Source organism: Capra hircus, chromosome 9 (assembly GCF_001704415.2).
Source record: "Capra hircus breed San Clemente chromosome 9, ASM170441v1, whole genome shotgun sequence".
Lineage (NCBI taxonomy): Eukaryota > Metazoa > Chordata > Mammalia > Artiodactyla > Bovidae > Capra > Capra hircus.
Window position 1 is genome coordinate 5,083,763 of NC_030816.1, and position 15,020 is coordinate 5,098,782.

The following is a 15,020-nucleotide window of genomic DNA, read 5'->3' on the forward strand; positions in this document are numbered from 1 at the left end:
ATTACCAAGAAAAGACAGTAACAGAATGTACCAAGAAAGTACAGATGAACAGAAAATGTTAGATTGTTCAGAAGGCTCTTGTTTCCTGGGATTTTTGTTAACGCTTCCAAATACCTGCAGATCCGCTTTCTAATATAAATTTCAGTAACAGGCATATAACCACTAAACAGCAAATGTGCTGGTGTTATGTTGGCAAATGGTCTGAACTCAATCTTTCTTCAAATATGGACAGGAGAACAGAAAATTAATATTCTTTCAACTTCTTTGCCATTTTACGAATTTCATAAAATAGAAAGCATCTTCTCCTGGACACATTTTAGGAAAACTCACCCTTTTCTCTTCAGGCCATCCTGAAAGCATGGGAAAAGCCTAGAAAAAGTGAAAACAGTTCCTTCTCTCTTGTCTCATTTATACCACCACAGCCCACTCAAAAAAACTTAATGACAAAGGTAATGCAAAAGGTAACTAGCCTCTCTCCTAAGATTAACAATTAGTACATTGCTTATGGCTCTGCCATTGTGTGCCCTTGGATGAAATCTTATCTGTTCAGTTACATTTTGTAAAAGAATGCAAAAAAAAAAAGGAATCAGATAAGGGATTAGAACCGTATAGTCCCACTGACACATGATGACCCTTTTTGCATAAATACAATACAGCCTCAGCTTGGATTGATTGCAAGCCTTAAGGACTTGAGACAAGATGACTTTGAAAAGAATGGATTTTATTTAGCTGTCTCAATAGCCACACTTCCACATCTCAAGCCCTAGGCACTAGCCCTAGACACTGCAGCTTTGTATGCCTCAGAACTTTCCTCATTAGGTACTATATGAGGTTTTATGTAAAATGATGATATCCCTGAGACTGGTAAATATAATTGAAGAATGTAAGCTACTCCATTTTGTTAACAGAAAAACTCCATTTTGTAAGGTTCTGGGAAAAGAGCTTTTGGAAATCCCCTGACCTCACCCCACCACCCACGAGCCAATAGGATCCCAGACCAGAATCTCCTGACTTAACGTTCAGGAACTTGTGGTCTACCTAGGTAATAGGGACTGATCAAAAACCAATACACAACCCTTCGAAAGAAAGTGACCAATCAGACGTCCCCCTACGTAGAAATTCTTTATTTTTTTTTTTTTTTTCATGAACACTCCCTATATAAGCAATGTAATCCAAAACCCAGGGCTCCTCCCTATAGCTGCTGCGTCAGTAACAGTGGGAGCCCCAGCTTGAGCTTGGTAATAAAGACTCTCTTGCTTTTGCATCGGATATCAGCTCCCTGGTGGTCACTGGGAGATTTCGCAACTTGGGCACAACATCTGGGGGCTCCTCCGGGATCTCCCACTGGCTCCATGGGAAGACCCATCCGGAGAGTCATCTACAGCTGGTAAGCTTTTTTCTGTCTTTCTTTTCGTTTCTGACAGGGCCTATTTTCTGAGACCGGTATATGACTCAGGTGGACGTGCCAACGGGTCACCGGTGTGGGTTGTTGGGAGACGTCCCCGACCCCCTCGGAGGGGACAGAGTGCCCCTGTTTTCTGTAGACGATAGCTGGTTGCTCCCGCTGAATGGCTGGAGGCTGTCGTCTTACTTTCAGTTTTGCCTCCGGACTCCTGGAGGTCTATTTCTCCTGTCTCTCTGTCTGTGTGGTTGTCTGTATTGTCGTATTGTCTGTGTTAATTTACCAACATCTGACAGATTCAGGAACGATGGGGCAACGTCAATCTAGCCCTACTCCTCTATCTCTGATCACTGACCATTTTAAGGAGGTCAAGATGAGCGCTTATGACCTCAGTGTAGAAATTAAAAGGAATAAATTACTCACTTTTTGCAGCACAGAATGGCCGACCTTCCATGTAGGCTGGCCCTCAGAAGGCCCCTTTGACTTGGGAACTGTACACCGAGTCTGGGGATATCATCTTCCGACTGTGGATCGGACACCCTGACCAAGTACCCTATATCACAGTATGGGAAAATATCATATTGCGCCCCCCTCCTTGGATAAAACCTTTTTTGCCTCAACAGGGATTTTCTACTGCTCAGGTGTTGGTGACACGTGTAAGAAAGAACCTGAAGAATCCCAAGGAGCCTGAACCAATGGTGCTGCTATACCCCATCTTGCAGGGGGGAACAGAAGAAGAACTCCTCTTCCCTCCCCCTTACCAACCCCCTGAACCACCGCGGGCCCCTGCCATCCCTCCACCCAGGGCCGAAACACAGGAAGGGGGGCCCGCACAAAATACTCGCCATAGGCGAGCCATGTCCCCGGAGGGGCCAGCAGACTCAACTGTTGCCCTCCCCTTACGAGTGGCTGGCCCCCCAATGAGGAAGGAAACCAACCTCATCAATATTGACCCTTCTCTACTAGTGACATATATAACTGGAGATTCCAGAATGCTAAGTTCTCAGACAACCCTAGAGATCTAACTAACCTTCTAGAGACTGTGCTTTTTACTAATCAGCCCACCTGGGACAACTACCAACAGCTGCTCCAGATTCTCTTCACCACAGAAGAGAGAGAGGGAATACAGAATGAGGCCCATAAAAGGGTCCCAGGGACAAATGGAGAACCCACCACTAATATAGATGAAATTAACACCTCTTTTCCTTTATCGCGACCTGACTGGGATTACAATACGGCACAAGGTAAGGAGAGGCTCCGGGTCTACCGCCAAACTCTTTCGGGGGGCTTAAGGCAGCTGCACAGAAACCCACTAACCTAGCTAGAGTGGGAGATGTTCAGCAGGGCCCCACCAAGAGTCCACCTGCCTTCCTGGAAAGGCTAATGGAGGCCTTTAGACAATACACCCCCATGGATCCAGAAGCAGAAGGCACTCAGGCTGCTTTGATAATGTATTTTGTCAACCAGGCGGCCCCCGACATTAGGAAGAAGTTACAAAAACTAGAATGCCTGGGTGAAAAGAGTATCCAGGATTTAATAACAGTAGCAGAAAGAATCTACAACACCCGAGAAGCCAAAGCGGCAGATGGCCAAACCCGTAACTTGGCATGCATCCTGCTGGCTGCACCAGTTCCTGGCTCGGGAGAGAGGGAGCACCAGTTGTGCCGCCTGGCTGCTGAAGGTAAGGGCCATCCCCACATGCAACCAGCATTAGGAAAGAACCAATGTGCCTATTGTAAAGAGGAAGGACATTGGGCCAAGAAATGCCCTAAGAAAAAGAAGGGACCACGAAAGACCCCCATCCTGGCCCTCAAAGAACTGAGTGATTAGGGAGGATGGGGTTCAGCGCCCCTCCCCGAACCCAGGGTAACCCTAAGAGTAGAGGGGATCCCAATTGACTTCCTTGTCGATACGGGGGCTCAATATTCGGTTTTGCTAGAGCCCCAGGGAAAACTGGCCGAAAAGACCTCTTGGGTGCAGGGGGCTACTGGAATGAAACAATACCAATGGACTACCTGAAGATCAGTGGACTTGGGTGCAGGCCGGGTATCCCACTCTTTCATGGTCATTCTGGAATGCCCCTTCCCGCTGTTGGGAAGAGACCTGTTGACCAAAACGGGGGCCCAGATTCACTTCCTCCCGGGGGAAACTAAAATACTTGACCAGTTGGGCAGACCGATTCAAGTACTGACAATTCGATTAGAAGATGAATATCTGTTGCACCAAAAACCGACGCTCCCCCAAGCGGACATTCAAAAATGGCTAGACGAATTTCCTGATGCATGGGCTGAGACAGGGGGAACCGGTTTGGCCAGACACCGCCCTCCTATATATATAGATCTCAAGCCAGGGGCTGACCCCGTCTGGGTCCGACAATACCCCATGACCCTGGAGGCCCAATGGGGATCACCCCCCATATCCGCAGGCTCCTATCCCAGAAAACCTTGAGACCCTGCCAGTCGGCCTGGAACACCCCCCTGCTCCCTGTCAAAAAACCAAATTCTCATGACTATTGGCCAGTACAGGATTTACGAGAAGTCAACCACCGAGTTTTAGATACTCATCCTACTGTGCCAAAACCATACAACCTCCTGAGCTCACTCCCACCAGACCATCACTGGTATACGGTCCTAGATTTAAAAGACGCTTTCTTTAGTAAGTCTTCCCCTGGCGCCCAGAAGCCAGGAGTTTTTTGCCTTTGAATGGTCCGACCTGGAAGAAGGAATCAACGGCCAGCTGACCTGGACCTGGCTGCCACAGGGATTTAAGAATTCTCCCACCATTTTCGATGAGGCCCTCCATGAGGACCTGGGTGAGTTCAGACAACAACACCCCCAACTAACCTTGTTACAATATGTAGATGACCTCTTAATTGCAGCAAAGGACCAATAGACTTGCCTTATGGGCACCCGAGAACTATTGTGGACCCTTGGAAAATTAAGATACCAAGCCTCAGCCTAAAAGGCTCAGATATGCCAACCAGAGGTCACCTACTTAGGGTATGTATTAAAGGAAGGACAGAGATGGCTGTCAGAGGCACAAAAGGAGATGGTACTCAAAATCCCTACCCTAGATTCACCTCGAAGGGTGAGAGAATTTTTGGGGTCTGCTGGTTTCTGCCATCTTTGGATCCCAAATTATGTGGAACTGGCAAAACCCTTATATGAAGCCACAAAAAGTACCACCCCTTTCAGTTGGACAGAGCAGATGGAGACCGCTTTCAAGACTATTAAAACGGTCCTGCTGTCAGCCCCCGCCCGAGGGTTGCCTGATGTTACAAAACCCTTTCTCCTGTATGTAGATGAAGAACAAGGAGCCGCAAAAGGGGTACTGATGCAGCATCTGGGACCTTGGAAGCGGCCGGTGGCTTACTTGTCTAAACGCCTGGACCCCGTGGCGTCAGGCTGGCCCCCATGCCTCCGCATGATTGCAGCAGTGGCCCTAATGGTCAAGGATGCAGATAAACTGACACTGGGGCAAGAGTTGCATATCACCGCCCCCCAAGCCATTGAGGGCATATTAAAACAACCCCCAGATAGGGGGATCAGCAACGTTCGGCTGACCCACTACCAGGGACTACTGCTAAACCCCTCCAGAATCATCTTTCTGCAGCCTACTGCTCTCAATCTGGCTACACTGCTTCCTAACCCTGATTTGGAAGCCTCAATCCATGACTGCAGCATGGAACGCGAGAGGACTTACAAGACCGCCCTCTAGCGGATGCTGAAGTTACCTGGTATACGGATGGAAGCAGTTTCATCTGAGATGGGCTCAGGTATGCCGGGCAGCCGTAACCATGGAAACCCAAATCATGTGGGCGGAAGCACTACCTTCAGGCACTTTGGCTCAAAGGGCCGAACTAATCACCCTAACAAAAGCCCTCCAGTTAGGGAAGGACAAAAAACTTAACATCATTACCGATAGCCGATACGCCTTTGCTACTGCCCGTATACACAGGGCCATCTACAGAGAGAGAGGACTCCTCATGGCTGAGGGTAAAATGATCAAAAATAAAGAAGAAATAAAAGCCCTCCTCTTGGCATTATGGCTTCCTAAAAAACTAGCCATAATACACTGCCCGGGACACCAAAAGTCAGACACCCTGACCTCAAAGGGAAACAATTTGGCAGACAGAGCAGCCCGAGATGCAGCCCAGGGTACTGTAATAGAAGCCACCCTTCAATTGCCCAACCCCAGGAGCCCTGTTCTGCCAGCTTTACCCAACTACTCACCAAGAGACTTAGACTGGATAAAAAGTTTGCCTATGACCCAACAACTGGCCGGGTGGTGGAAGGCAGCAGACAGCTCCCTGATCCTCCCGGAGGAACTAGGAAAGCAGGTGTTACTGAGGATGCATCACGCCACTCACCTGGGAACCCGCAAGATGCAGGACCTGATTAGACATGCCAAGATTACCATGAGAGACGTCAGATCGACGATAGAAAATATCGTATTAACGTGCAAGGCCTGCCAGCTCACCAACGCTGCCCGTCACGTCACCCAGCCAACCACAGGCCTAGAGAACGCGGGAGTTGGCCAGGAGCATACTGGGAGGTGGACCTCACTGAGGTAAAACCAGGTAAATATGGATACAAATGTCTACTGGTATTCATAGATGCCTTCTCAGGGTGGGAAGAAGCTTTCCCCACCAAGAGAGAAACAGCAAAGGTGGTGGCCAAAAAGCTGATTGAAGACATCTTGCCGCGGTTTGGGTTTCCTGCACAGGTGGGGTCAGACAATGGGCCAGCCTTCGTATCTCAGGTAAGCCAAGGGGTAGCCCGGGCTTTGGGGGCTAGGTGGAAGTTACATTGTGCTTATAGGCCCCAGAGCTCAGGACAAGTAGAGAGGATGAATAGGACACTCAAAGAAACATTAACAAAACTAGTTGCTGAGACTGACGGGGACTGGGTGGCTCTCCTCCCCTTTGTTCTATACTGGGTGCAAAACTCCCCCTACCAACTGGAACTTACCCCCTTCAAAATTATGTATGGGATACCTCCCCCAATAATTCCTAACCTAAAAACAGAGGTGCTAAAAGAAATAGATGACCAAAGATTACTCTTTTGTCTCCAGTCCTTACAATACTCCCACAGGGACACGTGGAAGAGGCTCAAGGCATTATATGAATCAGCCCCACCACCTGAACCCCACTGCTACCGACCAGGAGACTGGGTGTATGTGAGCTGCCATCATCAAGAGACCCTAGAGCCCAGGTGGAAAGGGCCCTTCCTACTTGTCTTGACAACACCCACTGCTCTCAAAGTTGACGGCATATCCACTTGGGTTCACTATACCCACATACAGCCTGCGGACCTGTTTGCCCAAAGGGAAGAATTCCTTCCCCAATGGAAGACCAAGCTGGACAAAACAAATCCACTCAAACTCAAGCTACAAAGGTGATAAAAGTACTGTTTACGCTGTTGTCCCTACGGCTTAGTGCTGCCGCTAACCCTCATCAACTGATGAACCTGACTTGGATGATTCTAAGCGCAACTATGGGAGAAGTAATTAATTCCACCTCGGCCATTCATCCCCAAAACACCTGGTGGCCAGACTTGGAATTCGACCTCTGTCTTCTGGCTGCCAGATCTTGGGACATCGGCAAATGGGAGATAAAGATGCCCAGCAAGCCCGAATGTGGGGCTGGCACTAGTAGGTGCAATACTCAGCACCCTCCACTAACTCAGAACCTGGATGCAGCCACTACATTCAACAGGCAAGCTTACAGGAAACACCCTTCTATGTGTGCCCTGAAGGGAGACAGAACTGGGCGACCATCAATAACTGCGGGGGGCTGACAAGTTTTACTGCACCACTTGGGGATGCGAGTCAACGGGGATGGTCGATTGGGAACCCCCTATTCGTGGTGACTTGATTACCTTGGGTCACATTCCAGGGCCCACTGGGTCAACTGGGGGACATGGAAGGGAGTCCCTCATAACTGGGCCTGGTATGAACTTTCTTTGCAATCCAGTGAGACTTAAATTTTCAACTGAAAGAAAAAATTTCCCCGGTTGGGAAGCCGGACAATCCTGAGGCCTCTGGCTATATCAGCCAGGATATGATAATGGGTTGCTGTTTACCGTCAGGTTGAAAGTAGGACCCATACAGATCGGCCCAAATCAAGGCATAGGGCCCAATTCAGTCTTAGTGCCATGAGAGCCTACCCATGCCCCCATTCGTCCTGCCCACACCCCACCTCAAGAGCTTACTCAAACGTCTCCTGGGCCCTACATCACTAATTCAAATAACTCCCCTCAAGTTAGCCTTATGGGACCTAACATTAAAGATGATCAGGACCCGTTATTTATTATGGTCATCAACACCTATCGGGTCCTAAATTCCACTCGCCTGGACCTGACTAGCAGTTGCTGGTTATGTTATGACATCAAACCCCCCTATTATGAGGGCATAGCTGTCCTGGGAAATTGCATTCAAACAAGAGACCACAGAGCCTGCTGATGGCAGCTAAAATGAGATGCCAGATTAACTCTTCAGCGAGTAACCGGACAGGGCCTTTGCATAGGAAATGTTCCCCAAACCTATCAGCACCTCTGCAATTCCATGGACTCTATAAAAACAACCGAGTACCTGGTGCCTCCCTAAGAAAATTGGTGGGTGTGCTCCATGGGCTTAGCACCTTGCATTCATGGGCAGGTACTAAATGACTGCAAAGATTTTTGTGTATTGGTGTTATTGGTCTCCTGACTGTTCTATCACTCCAATGATGAACTCCTCCTAAAACTAGAAAAAGCCTCACCCCAGTCCAAGAGAGAGCCAGTCTCGGCCTTAACCCTTACAGTTTTGTTGGGGCTGGGGGCGGCTGGGACAGGTACTGGGATATCCTCCTTGATAGTACAGAACCAACACTATTCTGGCCTAAGAGCAGCCATTGATCTTGATATTGAAAGACTAGAAAGTTCAATCAGCCATCTCCAAGAGTCACTGAGTTCCCTGGTGGAAGTGGTACTGCAGAATAAAAGGGAATTAGATTTAGTTTTTCTCCAACAGAGGGGCCTATGTGCTGTGTTAGGGGAAGAGTGTTGTTTTTATGTGAATCACTCGGGGGTAGTCAGGGAGTCCCTGGCCAAGATAAGAGAAGGGCTGAGTCAGAGAAAAAGAGAAAAGAAATGTCTCAAAACTGGTTTGAATCCTGGTTCAACTCATCCCCCTGGTTTGCAACTCTCATATCTTCCTTGGTGGGGCCCTTGATTATCTTGTTATCGCTACTCACCTTCAGGCCATGCTTACTAAACAAATTGGTGGCCTTCATTAAAAGCCGCATCAACATGGTGCAGCTCATGGTACTCAGATCCCAATATACGGCCCTGACAATGGTCCCCTTAGCAGGAGACAATATAGAGCTGACTCCAGACCCATGATTGGGTTTGTCCTGGATCCTAGAGAAGGGGGGAATGAAGAATCTAAGCTACTCCATTTTGTTAACAGAAAAGCTCCATTTTGTAAGATTCTGGGAAAAGAGCCTTTGGAAATCCCCTGACCTCACCCACCACCCATGAGCCAATCGGACCCCAGACCAGAATCTCCTGACTTAACGTTCAGGAACTTGTGGTCTACCTAGGTAATAGGGACCAATCAAAAACCAACACAAAACCCTTCGAAAGAAAGTGACCAATCAGACATCCCCCTACCTAGAAATTCTTTTTTGTTTTCATGAACACTCCCTCTATAAGCAATGCAATCCAAAACCTGGGGCTCCTCCCTATAGCCGCTGTGTCAGTAACAGTGGGAGCCCCAGCTCAAGCTTGGTAATAAAAACTCTCCTGTTTTTCCATTGGATATTGGCTCCCTGGTGGTCATTGGGAGATTATGCGACTTGGGCATAACAATAATATTACTCAACCCAATCTGAAACATTCTTTTAAAACTCCTATAGCACTATAAGCTTTTACCACACGGCCACTGAATATAGGCTATTTGGAGGCAATAATGCTGTAAAAAACAACATTGCATGGGCATCTGGAATGTTAGGTCTATGAATCAAGGTAAACAAAAGATGGCAAGAGTGAACATCGACATTTTAGGAATCAGTGAACTAAAATGGACTGGAATGGGTGAATTTAATTCAGATGACCATTATATCTGCTACTGTGGGCAAGAATCCCTTAGAAGAAATTGAGCAGTCCTCATAGTCAACAAAAGGGTCCAAAATGCAGTACTTGGGTGCAATCTCAAAAATGACAGAATGATCTCTGTTCATTTCCAAGGCAAACCATTCAACATCACAGTAATCCAAGTGTATACCTCAACCAATAATGCCAAAGAAGCTGAAGTTGAACAGTTCTTTGAAGACCTACAAGACCTTCTAGAACTAACAACACACAAAAGAATGTCCTTTTTATCATAGAGGACTGGAATGCAAAAGTAGAAAGTCAAGAGATACCTGGCATAACAGGCAAGTTTGGCCTTGGAATACAAAAATGAAGCAGAGCAAAGGCTAAGAGAGTTTTGCCAGAGAATGAATTGATCATAGCAAACACCCTCTTCCAACAACATAAGAAACGACTCTACACATGGACATCATCAAATGGTGAATACAGAAATCAGATTGATTGTATTCTTTACAGCCAAAGATGGAGCCGCTCTATACAGTCAGCAAAAACAAAACCTAGAGATGACTGTGGCTCAGATCATTAGATCCTTCTTGCAAAATTCAGGCTCAAATTGAAGAAAGTACAGAAAACCACTAGGCGATTCAAGTATGACCTAAATCAAATCTCTTATGACTATACAGTAGAGGTGATGAATAGATTCAAGGAGTTAGATCTGGTAGATAGAATGCCTGAAGAACCATGGATGGAGGTTTGTAACATTGTACAGGAGGTAGTAACCAAAATTACCCCCAAGAAAAAGAAATGCTAGAAGGCAAAGTGGTTGTCTGAGAAGGCCTTACAAATAGCTCAGAAAAGAAATGAAAGGCAAAGGAGAAAGGTAAAGATATACCCAACTCTTGAGGCAGTCTGAGTGTGGGTTGGAAAGAAATTTCCAGACATAGCTGTTTCAGAAGAGAGTGAGTTTGTTAAGAACAAAAAGCAGAGATAAAGTGGGCACTGTGAGCACAGTAGGCTTACCTCCTTACAGGCCAGGGACAGTTGACAGTTTTCATGGGTTTATAGCCAATTTTTACAGCCTCAAAACAAAATTCCTGCTAGAAGGTTAATGTTAGGTGATTGGTTGGGATTGTATAGGGTATTTAGTGTAGTGGGTATCCTTGCCTAATTGGGAATCAGTAAGCTTGCTAGAGATTATCAGGGGGCTTTTTATCAAGAGGAACAAAAGGACTCAGTCAGCTTCAGAGGTGCCCTTGATTTTGAGCTCTACTTCTGTGACCTTCATGCAAGGCTTTCCACCTGTGGCCTTGGGGACAGGACTCAGCACCAACTGAATGCAGAGCTTCAGAGAATAGCAAGGAGATATAAGAAAGCCTTCTTAAGTGAACAGTTCAAAGAAATAAAGGAAAACAATAGAATGGGAAAGACTAGAAATCTCTTCATGAAAGCTAGAAATATCAAAGGAACGTTTCATGCAAAGATGGGCACAATAAAGGACAGAAATGACATGGATCTAACAGAAACAGAAGAGATTAAAAAGAGATGGCGGGACTTCCCTGACGGTCCAGTGGTTAAGACTCTGCCCTCGAATATAGAGAGTATGGGTTCGATCCCTGGTCAGGGAGCTAAGATCCCATATGCCTGGAAGCCAAGAAACCAAAATGTGAAACAAAGGCAAAACTAACAAATTCAATAAAGACTTAAAAAAAAATTTTTTTTAATAAATAAAAAAATTAAAAGAGATGGCAAAAATACACAGAACTGTGCAAAAAATGTTTTTAATGACCTGAATAATCACGATGATGTGATCACTCACCTAGAGCCAGATATCCTGGAGTGTGAAGTTAAGTGGGCCTTAGGAAAGATTATTACAAACAAAGCTAGTGGAGGTGATGGAATTCCAGTTGAACTATTTCAAATCCTAAAAGATGATGCTGCAAAAGTGCTCCATTCAATATCCCAGCTCATTTGGAAAACTCAGAACTGGCTACAGGACTGGAAAAGGTCAGTTTTCATTCCAATCCCAAAGAAAGGCAATGCCAAAGAATGTTAACATTACCATGCAATTGCACTCATTTCACATGCTAGCAAGATATGCTCAAAATCCTGCAAGATATGCTCAAAATCCTTCAAGCTAGGCTTCAGCAGTATATGAACTGAGAACTCTCAGATGTATGAGCTGGATACAGAAAAGGCAAAGGAACCAAAGATCAAATTGACAATATCTGCTGGATCATAGAAAAATCAAAGTAATTCCAAAAATCATTAACTTCGGCTGTATTGACTATGCTAAAGCCTTTGACTATGTGGATCACAATAAATTGGAAAATTCTTAAAGAGATGGAAATACTGAACCACCTTACCTACTTCCAGAGAAACCTGTATGCATGACAAGAAGCAGCAGTTAGTACTAGACATGGAAAAACAGACTGGTTCAAAACTGGAAAAGGAGTACATCAAAGCTGTTTATTGTCACCCTGCTTATTTAACTTATATGCAGAGTACATCATGCAAAATGCTGGGCTGGATAAAGCACAAACTGGAACCAAGATTGCCTGGAGAAATATCAATAATCTCAGATATTCAGATGACACCACCCTTATGGCAGAAAATGAAAAGAAACTAAAAAGCCTCTTGATGAAGGTGAAAGAGAAGAGTGATAACACTGGCTTAAAAATCAATATTCAAAAAACTAAGATCATGGCATCTGGTCTCATATCCTTATGGCAAATAAATGGAGAAAAAGTAGAAGCAGTGGCAGATTTTCTTTTTTGGGCTCCAGAATCACTGTAAATCATGACTGCAGCTGTGAAATTAAAAGACGCTTGCTTCTTGGAAGAAAAGCTATGACAAACCTTGACAGTATATTAAAAAACAGAGACACTACTTTAATAACAAAGGTCCATATAGTCAAAGCTACAGTCTTCCCAGTGGTCATATATGGATGTGAGAGTTGGACCATAAAGAAGGCTGAGTGCTGAAGAATTGATGCTTTTGAACTGTGGTGTTGGAGAAGACTCTTGAGAGTCCCTTGGACTGCAAGGAGATCAAATCAGCCAATCCTAAAGGAAATCAGTCCTGAATATACATTGGAAGGACTGATGCTGAAGCTGAAACTCCAATATTTTGCCACCTGATGCAAAGAGCTGAATCACTGGAAAAGACCCTGATGCTAAATATTGAGGGCATGAGGAGAAGAGGAGGACAGAAGATGAGATGGTTAGATGGCATCAATGGACATGAGTTTGAACAAACTCAGGGAGACAGTGAAGGACAGGGAAACCTTACATGCCGCAGTTTAAAGGGTCACAGAGACTTGTACTGGAGAAGGAAATGGCAACCCACTCCAGTGTTCTTGCCTGGAGAATCCCAGGAACAGCGAAGCCTGGTGGGCTGCTGTCTATGGGGTTGCACAGAGTCAGACACGACTGGAGCGACGCAGCAGCAGCAGCAGCAGCAGCAGCAGCAGAGAGTTGTACAAGACTTGGTGACTGAACAACAGCAACAAATGACTCAAGACACAATGATTGATTCTTTTCTGAATGTCAGGCTAATTTTAAATAATTTTATGCTACATACATTTTCTTTTTCTGAATTTAGGGTGGAATCTGAGAAAAAATGGAACAAAACTAGTGTAGTAAATCCACAATTTTTATACCTTCTTAACTGCACATACATAGTAGCAACATATAAAATATAAGAAGAAAAGCAAAAGAATGAACAACCTTTAGAAAAAGATAAACTTTTGTAAAATGAAAAAGGGACATAAATACAAAGCAATGAGGAGAATGGAGACAGAGGTTTGCTGACTCTTGGGTTTGGGAAAAGGTAGATGTAGGCTGAAATTTAGTTACAGATGGCTAATAGAGACCAAAATAGTCTTTCATCTGCTGGAGTCTAACTTAGACTCATTTCTTAAAGAAAGAAGCTGAGAACAACTGCTGCTGATGGCTCTCTGTGACCAGGTCTTGTAGGAGCATGTGACCTGTGGAGATGGAAGGATATAAACACAACCTCATAATTGCTTCCCAGGTTGCTCAGTGGTAAAGACCCCATCTGCCACTATACATGAGACACAGTTTTGATCCCTGGGTCGGGAAGATCCCCTGGAGAAGGAAATGACAACTCACACCAGTATTCTTGCCTGGGAAATCCCATGAACAGAGGAGTCTGGAGGCCTGCAGTCCATCGGGTTACAAAGAGTCAGACATGACTGAATGACTGAGCACTCAAACATAACCTCATAAATAAGAAATCAACCCAGACTAACTGTAGAAAGCTGGACCCACAATATCCACAAAGTAGTAAAAGCAAAGTGATAAACCTGTTCTAGATGCTGATTCTGTGGAGTACAGTTCAGACCAACCACTGAAATCACAAAGGAGTAGGAAGGGAGAAACTGAAGAAAGTTGTGCACATCAACAAAAATGCAAACAAAAATCAACACTGAAACATAAAATCACTGCATATGAAGTCAATTTGATAAACATCTTTAAGTAAATATCTTTAGGTGCTTAAAGTTATAATTAACATATACAGTTAATTTAAAAATTTAAATGAAAATGACAAAATCAGAGAGATCTGTATAAAATAAGCATAGTGCATAATAAAAAAAAATCCACTAGAAATCTTCTATAAAAATAGGGTCATTGTAATAAAAACTCTAGTAGATTGTCAGAGTAATGGCCTGCAGTGTATCATCACCCCCTCATTCCACACCTTTTTGAAATATGGTTCCCTTGCTCCTTCTATTAAGAATTAGTCTGTTAACAGTGTCTAATCCCTTGAAGCCATCTTGGGTCTATTTGCACTGACTAAGAGAATATGGCAAAAGTGATACTGTGGGACTTCCTAAGCTTGGTGTTAAGAGGTCTTGAACTTCTGCTTTCTCTATTGTTAAATGAATCTTTTATCATGTAAAGAAGCCAATTCTGGGCTCAAAAGGGTGAGAGGCCATGTAGAGAAGAAACAGAAAGCTACAACCAACACTGACTGCCGACATGAAATTGAGGCTGAATCCCAGGGATGGAGGAGCCTGGTGGGCTGCTGTCTATGAGGTCGCACAGAGTTGGACACGACTGAAGCGACTTAACAGCAGCAGAAGCAGCAGCAGAAATATCTATTCCAGCGAAGCTCCCGATGACCAAAACCACATGTAAGTGGTCCCATATGAATTAAGTGATGCCCAGCTAAATTAAACCAAAAAATCGTTATTGTTTTAAGCCATGCAGTTCTGAAGTGATCTGTTATGAAGAAATTAAGAACTGACACAAAAATAAGCACCTATAAATCAGGTGCTGCCATAACTAAAACCTAAAAATTTAGGACTGGCCCTGGGACTAAGTGGTGGGTGAACACTTTAAGACAGTGAAAAAACCATCAGTATTAATTTGAAAAACAATGAAAAACTGTTCTTTGTGTAAAGAAGGGGATTAGTGATTCAGAGCTATTGGCAAAAGTTAAGCCTTCAATAGCTAGAAAGATGAAAAGTGTACTTAATGAATTAATCAGTCTGGCCAAGGAAATATCCAGGCAGGACATGGAAA

General features: G+C 44.8%; 1 pseudogene; it reads left to right on the forward strand.

The window, feature by feature from the left end:
• Positions 1,710-6,802, forward strand: LOC106502456 (annotated as a pseudogene).